The sequence below is a fragment of the Pelobates fuscus genome, chromosome 1 (assembly GCF_036172605.1).
Source record: "Pelobates fuscus isolate aPelFus1 chromosome 1, aPelFus1.pri, whole genome shotgun sequence".
Classification (NCBI taxonomy): Eukaryota; Metazoa; Chordata; class Amphibia; order Anura; family Pelobatidae; genus Pelobates; species Pelobates fuscus.
This window is the reverse complement of record NC_086317.1, coordinates 235390568-235406841: the sequence shown is the minus strand read 5'-3', so window position 1 is coordinate 235406841 and position 16274 is coordinate 235390568. Positions and strand designations below refer to the sequence as shown.

Genomic DNA, 16274 nt, shown 5'->3' with positions numbered 1-16274 from the left:
ACCCTGTTACTAAGTAAAAAAGTGCTGCTGTGAAGCTTAAGTAAAGAAAGTCTTAAGCAAATACGAAGCCTCCTGTCATGTTATAAAATTAATGACAGCTGATGTATCTAAGGACTAACTGATTATTTCAATGGTTTCACATATGGGGTATGTACATCTGCGTGTCCTGTTCGTGTTGGTTTGTTGTGGACAGAATATTAACTTTAGTAAAATGCCTATTTACTCTGCATAACTGTATTCAGTATTATTCAATGTTTGCTGTGTTAACCTAGCTGCTAGAAGCTCCCCCTAACAGCCCCTGCCTTCCTGTATCCATTGAAAGCTCAGAAATGGCCACAAGGGAGTTTCCCCTGTCATCGACTAACCACCTCATGTAGCTATATGGCGCTGGCATCTGGAGGAGAACTCCATGGCAACAGTGACATCATGCCTTGTAGGAAGTACAGTAGATAAGACACTCAGCATTCACCAATTAAAGATGTATTCTCTCTGTTATCTTGTTTTCTGCATATGACGTATTTCTGCTTTATAAGGGGCTCCCCGCCCCCTGAATAAATGATTCCAGAGTTTTTCATCAACCTGGAAACTTTTGTCTGGTGTGAATTACTTTAGGAAGTGTGCACGCAACATATAACCAATTTGGACAGGGGCAGATATACAAATGTATCAAACACTTTATTTGAACAGGTTACACATAGAAGTATTACAGAATATCTGGGGATCTGCGGACATATTGGCTGAAGAATGTTGTAGGGCTGATACCGGAGAAACTGACGGAAGCGAAGCACAGAGAGATGGACACAGGTTTCTTCAGGAAGGAAGAGATTCTTTATTGGATCACCGATCGGGACTCAGAGGGACTAACATCACCAAAATACAGCAAGTTCTGAGCCCCGGACAATAGTGCAGGCTCCTTATATAGGCACGTAACTCCTCCCATATTAAGCTCCACCCGCACATTCTCTTGACCAATCAATACAAATAAGAATTAACTTCCTGCTTGACCGCATGGCCTGTCCAGCACAATGGAGGAGGGGAATACTACATCCTGTATTCTTGCACATGCTCCGTACACTACTGATCGTATCTTGCCTCGTGCAACCAACTGATCGATACGTCAGCATATGCACGTACACATGCCACGTGGTAATCTTGGCCTACTAAATTTATTTTTACCGAGATTCCACCACATTCCCCCCTTTGATGCCTCTTGATATTTCACAATTACTTGAGGCATCACTTAACCTTAGTTTGCATACACCACAAGTTACCTTGAACCAGACCAGACTTATCTTATGATGTGAATCTTCAACACTCATCTTCCTGCATTGGTTCTCCCTGATCTAGAGCCTCATATTTATAAATTGCCATTATCTGTGCAGCAGCCTTCCTCTCTGCTATATTTTCTATCAGGCTTTGCACAGACCTAACTACTAAGGGTATAAGACACGGCAGGAATAGACACAACATTAAAATCAGTAGGACTCCACCTACCACTGCCTTAAGCCCTCCAAACCACTCATACCAGCTACCAAACCAACTGCTTGGATTATACCCTTTCCATACCTGAGTAGGCACATGCGCTAGTTTAACCATATGGCTAGTAAGCTCAGCTATTGCTTGCCCTTCGTCATCTATTTGAAGACAGCAATTGCTCAGGTTAAACTTCCCACATACACCTCCCTCTACTGCCAAAAGGTAGTCCAAGGCTAATCTATTTTGGTATACTGCTGTCCTCATCCTGGTATTATGCTTCGCTAGAAGATTGAGCGCTTGTGATGTCTTGTTAGTAATAATCTCAACCACCGCCTGTAATCGTATAATACGGTTGAGCATATAAATAGGGGTTCTATAACCAAAGGTACCATCCTCTGCCCACGTGGCTGGCCCATAATAATCTATAATACGCTGGGGAGGCCATTCATTATCTTCCCAGGCGCCTATCTCTATGGGTCCCCTTTTCTTCCTATGATTCACATCATACACTTTAACACCTAAAGTCTCACCTGTTTCAATAGGTAACAAGAAGAAGGATGGTTTGAGCATACCCAACACACATGCCCCTTCCCAGTCCTGTGGCAACTCCGAATAGGCTTTCTTACCACAGATCCAGTACAAATTTGCTGGGGCTCTCCAGGTAGATGTGATGGATAGATCAAACCACACATCCTTTAAATTGGCGTATCTAGCAAACGGGTTAGATGGTTCTGAGACATTTGAAGCCGACTACCAAGTTGTATTCTTTGTATCATCATCATAAGCTTTTTGCCCTAGACAAGTTAATTTTCCTACAGAAGTATTATACATCATTCCTTTCCTTGCTATGCAAACATAACCTATGATGGAGGTCTTTAATCTCCACTCAGATTTACCTCTAACACTCATATGATAATCGGCTTGTGTAGATATTAATTGGTCAACTGCCTCAGAACCGGACATTACCTCCTTTGCTTCCCAAGGCCATTGGTCTCCCATGTTAGTACCTCCACACACATAGCAGTTGGTAACATTAAGACTACCGGCAATACTTTCGGCTAAATCAATGAACAGGTTTTTAGCATTATGGGGGATCTTATTATCTATGCTCATCTCTTCATAAAAGGAATGGTATACTTGATGAGTTTGGGAGGATACCGTATCAGTCTCTATCCCTATAAACAATACTGTCCCAGGATCTAAACCCGTCCCATATATTTGAAACCCAAATAAATTACCATACTTGTCTAAGAACTTGTCGGGGTTATTTATAAGTATATGGACTGGATTGCATTCCATAGACTTACAATATGGGCTGGTAGGCAACTTAGTCACTATCATGTCCTTGTCTACTGTCTGTCCCCAAGTTGCCCACCCCACACAAGACCAATATGGGCAAAAGTTATAATCTCTATTTGGGCATCTAGGACTCACATATTTATTTTTACTACTGGGACAAATATATTTATCATTAGACCCATACGTCCTCTCCCATCTAAGATCCCCACATACATTCCACGGCTTTCTACCACTTGATATCGCCTTACATGCATCAAATAGCAGAACACCCGAAGAATGTACGGATTCTAATACTGTCTTGTTAATTAGGGTCCCCTGAGGATCTCCATTCCTGAGAGTCAACCAAATTGTACGAGGTTGATACTCCGGACTGAAGCACTTAGGTTCTCCTACTCCTAAATGGCACACACTATATTCTATATTTAGGTATCTACATCTTGATACATCTCCTTTACACTCATATTGTGAATGCCAAATTAGGGTTTGGGAAATATGGTTACCTGTTCTTGTAGTCTTAATGCATACCTCACAGCTAGGAGTGTCGGTACCTCTACCTTCCTGAATATAAAAATACACATAAATAAACATTATCAAGAACACATCTTTCGTCGTCATCCTCAGTCTTCGTCCGTGCGAAGGCACCTCAGCTTCCAGGATGTAAGGGCTGCAGGGAATGGAGTTCTGCTCGTCTTCACAGGAGTCCCTTCGAGACTTTCCCTGGCTTATACACTATACGTCGGTGGGCGGACAGGCTTTATTATGGCCTTCTCACTCACGCACCAAATCTCTGAAACAATAAAATTTTGTAATCCACAAAGTTCCTCGTTACTCCGACTGAGTCGTGCGTTTTAACCGGATCTTGCAGGGATTCTCTGGATCTGCTGTAACTAGCCAAGAATCGACTGCTGCTGGTTTAACCCTGGAGTGATGTATCCACGGAGTCACTTCGGCTACTTTTATCGCTGTAGGGGTAGACAAAAGAACAACATAAGGACCTCTCCACTTGGGCCCTAACGGTACATTATTCCACTCTTTAATCCACACTTGGTCTCCTGGGTGGTAACTATGAACTGGGGGATAAATATTCACAGGTAATCTATCTTGTACCCATTTCTGTACCTCCTCCATAGTCTTACCCAACTCTACAACCTGCTGCCGGGTAATTCCTTCTCCCAACTGACTCAAGTCCCCCCTTAAGTTACCAAGTACGGGAGGTGGTCGCCCATACATGATTTCAAAAGGAGAGAGGCCCATCCTTCTGGTAGGGGTACTGCGGATTCGCAATAGAGCTATGGGTAAGAGAACGTTCCACTTAAGTTGGGTTTCCTGACACATTTTAGCCAACTGATTCTTAATAGTTCTATTCATTCTCTCTACCTTACCAGAACTCTGGGGTCTATATGCTGTATGAAGCCTCCACTTTATACCAAGCATATGAGTCAGTTGTTGTAGGCACTGATGAACAAAAGCTGGACCATTGTCCGATCCTATAGAGCAGGGTAGTCCATATCGGGGTATTATTTCTCGTAGCAGGAATCTCACAACTTCTCCTGCTTTCTCTGTACGAGTAGGACATGCTTCTACCCAGCCTGAATAGGTACACACAATTACCAACAGGTAACGATGTCCACCCGATTTAGGCATCACTGTAAAGTCAATTTGTAAATCGGACATGGGGAGTCCCCCCATAAACTGGACTCCTGGTGGCTTTACTGGTCCTTGCCTTGCATTATTTTTAGCACACGTTACACATCTTCGTACAATGGCCTGAGTCAAGTTGGACAATCTTGGTATGTAGAAATGTTTTCTGAGAGATTCTTCTGTGCTGTCTCTCCCAGAATGTGTCCCGTTGTGATAGTTTTGGACAATTTCTACCGCTAGTGATGCTGGAATGACTATTCTTCCATCTTCTAACTGATACCATTTGTTCTCCAAATACTTTCCAGGTTCAGTCTTTAACCACTCCTCTTCTTGAGCTGTATAAACTGGAGTCCATTGAGACAGTGGAGTTGGTATAAGAGCAGCTATATGCCCCACATATTCCTGTCTCCCTGATTCAGCGGCACGCTTAGCTGCACTATCTGCCATCCGATTTCCTTTGGTTACATCACCATCTCCTCTCAGATGCGCTCGACAATGTATGATACCGACTTCTTTCGGCTCCCACACTGCTTCCAATAGTTGTAGGATTTCAGCTGCATACTTGATTTCTTTGCCTTCTGAATTCAATAGTCCTCTTTCTTTATACAAAGCTCCGTGGGCATGAGTGGTTAAAAACGCATATTTGGAGTCCGTGTAGATGTTCACTCTTAAACCTTCAGCCAATTGTAACGCTCGTGTCAGTGCTATCAATTCTGCCTTTTGTGCTGATGTTCCTTTCGCCAGTGGCCGAGCTTCTATCACCTTGTCTATTGTTGTTACTGCATATCCTGCATAGCGGATCCCTTCTTTCACATAACTACTGCCGTCGGTATAATATTGAACATCGGGGTTCTGGATGGGAAAATCACGAAGATCTGGTCTACTTGAAAATACTTCATCCATTACTTCCAAACAATCATGTTGACTTTCAGTAGGTTGTGGCAAAAGGGTAGCTGGATTTAAGGTGTTTACAGTCTCTAAATGCACTCTTGGGTTTTCACACAACATTGCTTGATACTTGGTCATACGGCTGTTACTAAACCAATGATTTCCTTTGTAATCCAACAACGTCTGTACTGCATGTGGGACTCGTACATAAAGTTCTTGACCCAGAGTGAGTTTATCGGCTTCAGCTACTAGCAGGGCGGCTGTAGCTACGGCTCTTAGACAAGGTGGAAGTCCGCTGGCCACTGCATCCAGTTGCTTAGACATGTAGGCAACAGGTCTTTGCCATGATCCCAAGTACTGTGTCAATACTCCCACAGCCATTCTTCTTTGCTCATGTACATACAGGTAGAATGGTCGTGTGTGATCAGGTAGACCTAATGCTGGGGCACTCATCAAAGCCTTCTTCACATCTTCAAATGCCGTTTGCTGTTCTTGAGTCCATAAGAAGGGGTCGTGCTCTGTACCTTTGATAGCTGCATACAGAGGTTTTGCCAGTATCGCGTAGCTGGGAATCCATATCCTACAGAAGCCTGCTGCCCCCAAGAATTCTCGCACTTGTCTTCTATTCTTGGGTATCGGTATTTGGCACACAGCTTCTTTTCTCTCTGGCCCCATAATTCTTTGACCTTCAGAGATATGGAATCCCAGATATTTGACAGTTGGCAAACACAACTGAGCCTTCTTTCTAGACACCTTGTATCCTGCCTTCCAGAGAATGTGTAGTAGATCGTGCGTTGCTTGCTGACATATTTCCTTTGTAACTGCTGCTATCAACAAGTCATCTACATATTGTAACAATACACACTCTCCTGGGATGGACTCGAAATCCAGTAGATCTTGACTTAGAGCTGAACCAAATAGGGTAGGTGAATTTTTAAACCCTTGGGGCAGTCTTGTCCAGGTCATTTGGCATTTCGAGCCCGTTACAGCGTTCTCCCATTGGAAAGCGAAAATACATTGACTTTCTGCGGCAATTCGGAGGCAAAAGAAGGCATCTTTGAGGTCTAAGACTGTAAAGTAAGTAGCCCCGCCCGGAATTAAAGCAAGCAGGTTATATGGATTGGGTACAACTGGATGTATACTAACAACCGCATCATTGACTGCTCTCAAGTCCTGCACAGGTCGATACTCATCTGTACCGGGCTTTTGAACAGGCAGCAATGGGGTGTTCCAGGGGGAAGTACAGAATTTTAGGATACCATACCGTATGAACTTATCCAGATAAGATTGGATATTCTTTTTAGCCTTCTGCGGGATGTGATATTGTCTTAGGCTCACTGGATAAACCCCAAGTTTTAGTTCAATTTTAATAGGTGGAATATTGCGGGCCAGTCCTGGTGGGTTGTTCTCTGCCCAAACTCCTGGTATGTTGAATAAGGACTCATCACTCCTAGGGTTTTGGCTAGTCAACGCTGTATAAAGTCGCCACTCTTCTTCCTTTGGTACAGATAATGTCATAATACCTGAAGGTCCATTAAACTTTAAGGATGTTGTTCCATTTGGTAGGAACGTAATCTGCGCTTGTAATTTAGATAGCATATCACGTCCCAGCAATTGGACTGGACATTCAGGCATATAAAGGAATTGATGTTTTACTACGTGGCCTCCCAATGTACAGAGTCGACTTTTAAGAACCGGTTTTTCAGCACTTCTTCCAGTTGCTCCTATTACAGTAATAGTCCTTCCAGATGGAGGAGCAACTAGATTAGTCACCACTGAATGTTCAGCACCAGTGTCGATCATGAACGCACTCCTTTTTCCCCCTATTGATACATCGACCATAGGCTCCGCTCGACCAAGGGGGATGGAGCCCGGTCGGTATCAATAGTCCTCCATGACCGTGTCAGCCAATCCTACAAAGTCCCTGCCTTCTCTATCGCGGGACCTTTGCGCTGCTGGGAAATACCTATCTTCCCTAACACTTCCTCTGTTCCCATTGCTCCCTCTATTACCATTACTCCCTCCGGGGCCTCCTCTACCTCTCGCTCTGCCTCTAAAGTTTCCATAACCTGTCCTAGGTCTGTCTCTCTCATACTGTTCTCTTCGCGGACACTCATTTCTCCAATGCCCTTCTTCTCTACAGTATGCGCACTGATTTCTACTTAGAGGTTCCTCATTCCACTTACTATCGCCTCTATCTGGGCCCCGTCTATCTACGCCTGCGATCGCTACCGCTAGCATATCTGCCTTTCTACGCATCTTGCGCTCTTCCTCTTTCTTACTTTCTGTTTCCCTGTTCATGTATACTTTATTCGCTACCTCCATTAATTGGGTGACAGACATACCTGCAAACCCTTCTAACTTCTGTAGCTTGCGCTTAATATCTCCGTAAGCTTGGCTGACAAAGGCGGAGTTCACCATTCGGGAATTATCTGCGTCTTCCGGATTAAAGGGGGTATACAAGCGGTATGCCTCCAATAATCGGTCATAAAAGACCCTGGGCGCTTCATCACTTTTCTGAATCACCTCAACTGTCTTCGACATATTAATGGCTTTCTTTCCTCCGGCTTTCATGCCAGCAATTATAGCGTCTCTATAGGCTTTAAGTTGGACCATATCTGCGCCATTAACATTCCAGTCGGGATCGGTGTTAGGATAATGTGTTGCGGCCCATGCTGATGGATTGGCTTGATTCAAAGCACGGGCTTTATCCTCTAGCGCTTTAATGGCCGCTTGATTAATTCTTGTCCTTTCCTCATTGTTAAACAAAGTCATTAATAACTGCTGGCAATCAGCCCATGTCGGGTTATGTGTCTGAACTATTTAGGTGAACAGATCAGTCATAGCTTGTGGTTTCTCAGTATACGAGGAATTGTGGGTCTTCCAATTCAAGAGATCGGTTGTCGTGAACGGGACATATACGAAGACTGGGTCAGCATGTGCCATTTGACCTGCGGCATCAATATAGGCTGACCCTGGATTCAGACGAAGAGGTATCTGATAATGTTTTAATTGTTGGGTACCGGTCAGTTGTCGGGTTAGTATGGGGCTACGTGGAGGGGCGTCAGTTAGAGGTTCCGGTCGGGGGGTAATAAAACATGAGGATGTGGGAGCTTGGTTTTTGGAAAAATTAGTAAATAAAACACTTCGAGCCGAGCTAGAAGAAGCTTGACCGGAAGTCTGAAGTGGCGCCAAATCAGGATATTCAGATCTAATGGGGGTTGGCTCTGGTTCCGGAAGGGGAGATTTAGTACGAGAGGGGGTGGATTCTGTACTGGAGGAGGAAGCGGAAGTAGATGAGGGCAATGAGGGATGGGGTGCAGGACTTCCTGCATTTGCGTCACTTCCTCTTAAAGGAAAGTAAGGGGGCGGCAAAGGGATCTCGGACTCAGGGGGCGTGTCCAAAATGGGCCTAACACCAGTCCTAGTGGACAAACAAGTCCTAGCCACCATGAGGCGACATTGCTCCTCGTGGCATGTCTGAATCCATTTTGGCGAGTCATTTACGGCCTGTCTCCAACAATCAATATAAGGAAACTGCCCGTAAAGTTCAGGCCTACCCGATACAGCCACGTGTAAGCGCTGTACCAGAGTTGGATCCAAACTGCCACGTGGCGGCCATGCCGCAACCAAAGTAGGCCACTCCCTAGTACACAAAGTGACCAAACGTACAGGAGACATTTTAACCCCAAAATCACATGTTTTGAATCTCTTTTTAAAATTCTTCACCATACAACCTAAGGGATCCGGAATCGTTGACTGCGACGCGCCCATACTTATCAATGGAACGTCGTTGACAACGAATCCTTTGCACGCGTACTATTCAACAATCACACCCGTTTCCTCTGGCAACAGCACCACGTGGTACAGTTACCAAGTGAAACGTACACAATAACACACTAAACACTCAGGGAATTCCCGTACACACACAGCTGTTACACCAGTCACTAGATAATCAATATTATGCCCTTTGGCGAAACTATACAGTCACCCACGCTATAATTCTCTATATACGAATTACCCGTCTATAACACACCCCAGTAACATCGTCTTTTACAAATAGCGGTTACAGTACGGTTAGCATAGGTCAAAGCACAATTTAAGGTCACAATACAATTATTAGTGGTTATGGTGTTAAACATGCAATAGACGACAATGATTAGTACTTATATACAGTGTCAGTAAATATACAGGGTTATGGTACCGTGCACTATAATACAGCAACACACTATTAACACTCTCGCTAGACGGCTGAGCTCGCGCTATCTAACAAGATATACACTTTACTAAACAATCTTTATCACATTTACAATTCCCAACTAAACTATTGGCCAGTACCTTGAATGGACTACCTAAAACTATCTACATCCGTTTTGGTTAGCCACACTGCCCAAGCACCACATATAGCGAGCTAGAGGACCGAATTTACACAGACGCCTCTTAGTCGATTACTATCAAAAATCTAGTGGGTTCCAAATTTACACGCCTTCCCACTTAGCCAAGATAGGTTGAGAGCTAGCGAACCGAATTTACACAGACGCCGCTTAGTCTCCCGGTCCCTCCGACCTAGCGAACAAAATATATACCCTAGAACGCTAGTCTAGACAAGACACCGGTGTCCGGCTAGGGCTATTTACACCAGAACCCCGCCTGACTAACAAAATCAAACGGTCTGACTAAAGAGCGTTCGATCGAGCGGTGCGCCTTTGCTCCTTCCCTCCGACAGAGGGGGCAGATTCCATACACAATTCAAACCCCTTATGGGCCTACCGCACAATCGGTATACCCCTAGTGGGTCTGCCGTCTAAAACAGCAGTTGTCTTACCTCCTCGTTCCTGAACCTGAGTTCACACTCATCGACGGGGACACCCCAGCACTTCTTACGTAGAGGCCGATGATCTCCTGGACAACAGACCAGTGGCGCCGAGACAAAGGGAGGTCCACGCAGAAGTTCAGGGGTGCAGCCGTAGAGAACGTGGGCAAAGATAGACCGTCTCACGCCTCTGCCTCTCAGCTACCGTTGAACGATGAGCTTCCCGGCCAATGCACCAAATGATACCGGAGAAACTGACGGAAGCGAAGCACAGAGAGATGGACACAGGTTTCTTCAGGAAGGAAGAGATTCTTTATTGGATCACCGATCGGGACTCAGAGGGACTAACGTCACCAAAATACAGCAAGTTCTGAGCCCCGGACAATAGTGCAGGCTCCTTATATAGGCACATAACTCCTCCCATATTAAGCTCCACCCGCACATTCTCTTGACCAATCAATACAAATAAGAATTAACTTCCTGCTTGACCGCATGGCCTGTCCAGCACAATGGAGGAGGGGAATACTACATCCTGTATTCTTGCACATGCTCCGTACACTACTGATCGTATCTTGCCTCGTGCAATCAACTGATCGATACGTCAGCATATGCACGTACACATGCCACGTGGTAATCTCGGCCTACTAAATTTATTTTTACCGAGATTCCACCACAGGGCAAGGTTATGAAAGGTAAGTAGGGTTGCAATGATAGCTAGTGTTATATTTCCTGATGTTGTGTATTTACTTACATTTAGAGGGTTATTCACTAAAGTGTAAATTACCAGGAATAGACTTGTGATTGGTGAAAATGTGTGATTAAAATTATTTAAGCGCACTCCACTGTCCAAATACAATATAAGTCACTGTTTAGTAGAAAATAAAACACTCTAAAAACCGCATGAAATGTATGCAGTTCTCTTGTCTGCTGCCTTTGCAAAACCTCCCATTCTTCCCCATGCCAGACAGTTTGAGGCTATCCAGCTATCTCATAGACTTCTTAATGTCTTGACAAGGCAGATGATTTGGGCAACTGCCTGCATTTTGAGTTTAGCTCCACTGCACTAAATGAACCAGGAATAAATAGGACCCGTTGTCTGCTTGAAAACCACATTTAGTGGCTATCTGGTAGCCATCAACCATTTTTTTTGTTTTTTTTTGGTGACATAGGCATAATTCTGAGTTATGTATCAAATCGAACATGCCTGTTTACTACACGAGTCATTTGTTTTGTGATTTACCTGTATGGAGGCTTGGAGTTAATGGAATCATGTGTGAACATTTTAGTCCAAAAATTAGTCCCCCCCACTCTTTACGGAATCCACGTGAGTATTAACTTTTTGGTCAGAATTAGGAAGTAAGTAAAATTGTGAGTTCCATGACATACTGGGATTTAATCACTTCAGTTTAGTGAATTGAAAATTACATGGTTAGTAGACTTGTACATGCGGCTTCAAACAAATTGTAAAGCGCCCACATTCAGTTGATAAATTCTTGTATTTATTGCAAATTTATCATAGGTATACCATCAGTGGTTTTATGCATCCACAGGGGTTCTTGGAGCCAATCACCTTTGCATATTGGCATCCGATTATACAAATAGCTTGTATATAATGTGACAAACGGATTTGGCTGAACAAATTTTTTCCCGCCATGCACAAATCTAGTTTTTAGAAATATTTTAACATTTTCCCCCTGAAGCATACATTCAGATTTCTTTAATTTTCAATTCTATCCTTTCAAATCCCTTTTCTACATTTGCTTTTACTTATAAAGGTAATTGAATATTCTTACTGTCCACACCTGTGGAACAAGTGGTCAGGATTGCACTAAATCTACAGAGCTCAGGAAAGCATGCTGTGAGCATTGGTCATTCTCTCTGACTATAATGATCTGATAAACTGCTGGTAACATTAATATATCTATCATCACTCCTCCCATCTGCCCACAGTGCCAATGGGCAGAGCGTGCAGGAAGTGAAGAAACCAGGAAGCGATGGTTCTCTTAGTGCTAACTATTGGCTTCCAATACCGCCAATCTTCACTCTTCCGCAGTTGATTGGCTGACAGAGTAATATGGAGGCGGGGCGAGTGAAGCTCAGACTGAGTACCAAAGCAGGCAAATAGCGAGGCCGAATTGCTATTGGTCGAATACCCTGCCCGTCAGCCAGTGTCTCTCCATGATTGGATGACGGTACACGGCGGGAACACGCGAATGCGCTATCGTGTGCCAGAGGGGCATAGAGTGAGCAGTGGCATATAAATAAAGCATCCTGTGCCGGTGAGTTACTGTGTGCCAGCAATGTGCATATCGACAGTGTGTACACCATAGGCTCTGCAACCTGTGTGCATAATAATGGCAGGGCTCTGCAACCTGTGTGCATAATAATGGCAGGGCTCTGCAACCTGTGTGCATAATAATGGCAGGACTCTGCAACCTGTGTGCATAATAATGGCAGGACTCTGCAACCTGTGTGCATAATAATGGCAGGACTCTGCAACCTGTGTGCATAATAATGGCAGGACTCTGCAACCTGTGTGCATAATAATGGCAGGACTCTGCAACCTGTGTGCATAATAATGGCAGGACTCTGCAACCTGTGTGCATAATAATGGCAGGACTCTGCAGCAGCACAACCTGCTAATAAGATTAGAGGGACACTAGGTACCCAGACCACTTCAGCTAATTGACGTGGTCTGGGTACAGTGTTCCTCTAGCTGTTAGTGCTGCAATGTAAACAGCACTAAGTCTGCCTTCAGTGGCTGTTATCAGACACCCACTAGAGGGCTTCCTGAATTAAAATTGACATTTGGTCCGGTATCTGACGCTGGACATCCTCACACTCTGCATTGATTCGATGCTTTCCTATTGGGAGGTCTCAATTGCTTCGCATTCACATTAGCGCTCGCTTGTCACAGAATGGAGTTGCGACCTAGCACCGTGGGACGTAGGCGCTGGGATTTTAACCCTTTATTCAGTGTGGCGCTCGAAGGAGGAATAGTACTAGGAATATAGCCTTGTATTCCTGGTGCTATTGTATCCCTTTTTAAGGTGACTGGAATAGCATTACCCCTGATAATTGTGAAACAATCATTACGGTTTTATTTTTGGCAGACTCCATAGGTGTCTTGTCCAAATAAACATTTTGGACTGCTGGATCAGGTTTGTTAATGGAATACTGAACGCACCATAGACACTAAAATTTCTTTAACCCCTTAAGGACCAAACTTCTGGAATAAAAGGGAATCATGACGTGTCACACACGTCATGTGTCCTTAAGGGGTTAAGGCAGGGTGAGCTCATCAGTCTGAGAGCATCAGCTTTCTTGGCTTAGCTCAGACCGTGATCTTCTGGCTCTCTCTCAGCTGTAATGGAAGTGATGCCTGGCGGACCCCAAGGAAGAAGTCAACTGTTTTAAAACCATTTGACTACTTACTTAAAAGGGACACTATAGTCACCAGAACAACTACAGCTTAATGTGGCAGCCTTCTCATATTTTTAAATTGATTTATAGCACACTCAGACAGCCCTGTCCAGAAAACCAACCTATGCTGCTAAAAAAGAACAAATTATTAGTGTTATTCACTAAAATTAAATTTCAAGGGGAACTTGAAATACAATGGCTGAACTGGAAAATTTCTCTAAGTAAGCTATGCTTTTCATTCAGCTACTATGGCCTTAAAGCAGGGGTCTGCAACCTTTAAGACAAAAAGAGCCACTTGGACCAGTTTCCGAAGAAAAAAAAAAAACTGGGAGCCGCAAAACCATTGCGACATTTAAAATTTTTTTCTTTTCTTGCCTTTATCCATGGCTGGCCTACCGGGGGTCCAAAACAGGGGCGTAATTAGAAATCAGAGGGCCCCATAGCAAAATCAATGCCCCAAAATGCCATAGAAAATTAATCAGGGCCCCAGTCTACTATAAATCATAATCAGTGCCTGATGTAAATAATAATTAATAATGAGGGCCCAATGTCATCCTCGTCATTATAAAAAGAACTTTTTTTGTCACTTTTTTTTCCTTCTGATTGCTTAAAAAGATGACAACAAAGTATTAGTAACCCAGCTACTAAGGATTATGGCTGCGCTATGCTCAGTTACCCTTTATGTATTATGGTCACAATTGTCCACAAAAGCTGGTTATGCGTAACACATTTCATTTCATTATTATGACTGATCATACAGTTTACTACAGCAGATTTCAAGTAGTATCTATTAACAAGTATTAACATGCCTCCTAACATTTCAAATGGACAAAGGAATACTTGAAGAACAATATATCTTATTTATACAGACCGATTTCTAACCACATTTATTGTAGTTTAAAGACACATTACTGGGAGTATTATTACTGGGAAGCTCTGTTATACACTCAGACACATTACTGGGAGTATTATTGCTGTGGAACTCTGTTATACACTCAGACACATTACTAGGAGTATTATTGCTGTGGAGCTCTGTTATACACCCAGACACATTACTAGGAGTATTATTGCTGTGGAGCTCTGTTATACACTCAGACACATTACTGGGAGTATTATTGCTATGGAGCTCTGTTATACACTCAGACACATTACTGGGAGTATTATTGCTATGGAGCTCTGTTATACACTCAGACACATTACTGGCAGTATTATTGCTGTGGAGCTCTGTTATAAACTCAGGCACATTACTGGGAGTATTATTACTGTGGAGCTCTGTTACAAACTCGGACACATTACTGGGAGTATTATTGCGGTGGAGCTCTGTTATACACTCAGACACATTACTGGGAGTATTATTGCTATGGAGCTCTGTTATACACTCAGACACATTACTGGCAGTATTATTGCTGTGGAGCTCTGTTATAAACTCAGGCACATTACTGGGAGTATTATTACTGTGGAGCTCTGTTACAAACTCGGACACATTACTGGGAGTATTATTGCGGTGGAGCTCTGTTATACACTCAGACACATTTATTGTAGTTTAAAGACATACTACTGTCAGTATTATTTTGGTGGAGCTCTGCTGTAGACTCACCAACAAAATGGAGCTCCTAGAAAAGAGGGGCAATGATGATAGAAATGAGTGACAAAGGAATTTGGGAAATAGGGACTTCTCCTCCTAAATAGGAATACTTGGGATTTATGTTTTATTATATGATATAAATTACACTTTAACAAAAAAAAAAAAAAAAAAAAAAAATACATTGTACACTAGTGGCACATTAAATTGGATAAAAATGTCTTTAAGTTCTGTCTGTGTAAGTGTGTGTGTGGGCCGGGCTCCCCCCCCTCCCCCCCTGAGGCATCACTTCACTTACCTCACACTGGTGCCTGGCACGCTGCTGCTGCTGCTGCTGCTGACGGGAGTCTGGACGGATGTCATCTTCCTCCTCGCAGTCGTAGACCTGCATGCGCGCCGCTGCCCTCCGATCTGACAGCGGGCGGGAAGGAGACGTCAGGACGGTGCGTAACTACAGCGCCCGCCACAGTGGGGAGTGTCAGGGCGCACAATGCGCCTCCTCCCCTCCCTAGTATCCGCCCCAGAGCCGCGGCAAAGGTTCAAAAGAGCCACATGCGGCTCCGGAGCCGCGGGTTGCCGACCCCTGCCTTAAAGGGACTCTATGGTCGCCAGATATAGCTTAATGTAGTTGTCCTGGTGAGCATAGTCAGTCCCTGCCAACGTTTTGCAGTAAACACTGTCTATTCAGAGACAAGACCGTGTTTACATTACAGCTTAGGGACACCTCCAGTGGTCACTCCAAAGGTGGCTACTAGAAGTGCTCTCTGGACCGTGCTGCACAGTTTGCAGCACTAACTTTCAGCATCTCCACGCTCTGCAAGGAGACACTGAACTTTCATCAGAGAGATTGTCCAGGGTGGTGTTTGGCTCCGCCTGCCCCACCTCTTTGGCTGAGATGATCAGAATTGACAAATTCAGGCAGTGCAATGCTTTCCTATGGTAAAGCATTGTGATTGGCTGAGATCATCAATTTTAATGTCAGCCAAGGAGGCCAATCAGGGGCAGGGCCAGATGTGATGAGGGCTGTGGCACTGAAAAACGGGGAGTAAATCACGTTTCTAACCCATGGTTAGGTTTTAGAACTATAGTGACAGGAATACACATTTGTGTACACTATAGTGCCCCTTTTACATTGGAGGTGCCAGGGTACTC

The 16274-nt window shown here is 44.0% G+C and overlaps 1 protein-coding gene across 1 annotated transcript in view; it reads left to right on the top strand.

Moving 5' to 3' along the window:
• The first annotated feature begins 12317 nt into the window (after nucleotides 1–12317).
• The window catches only part of BRIP1 (BRCA1 interacting helicase 1), a 328956-nt gene continuing 324999 nt past the window's right edge, over nucleotides 12318–16274 (top strand). Inside the window, exon 1 of the mRNA XM_063455293.1 lies at nucleotides 12318–12396. The gene's annotated coding sequence lies outside the window, so the exon portion shown is untranslated. The remainder of the gene's footprint in view (nucleotides 12397–16274) is intronic.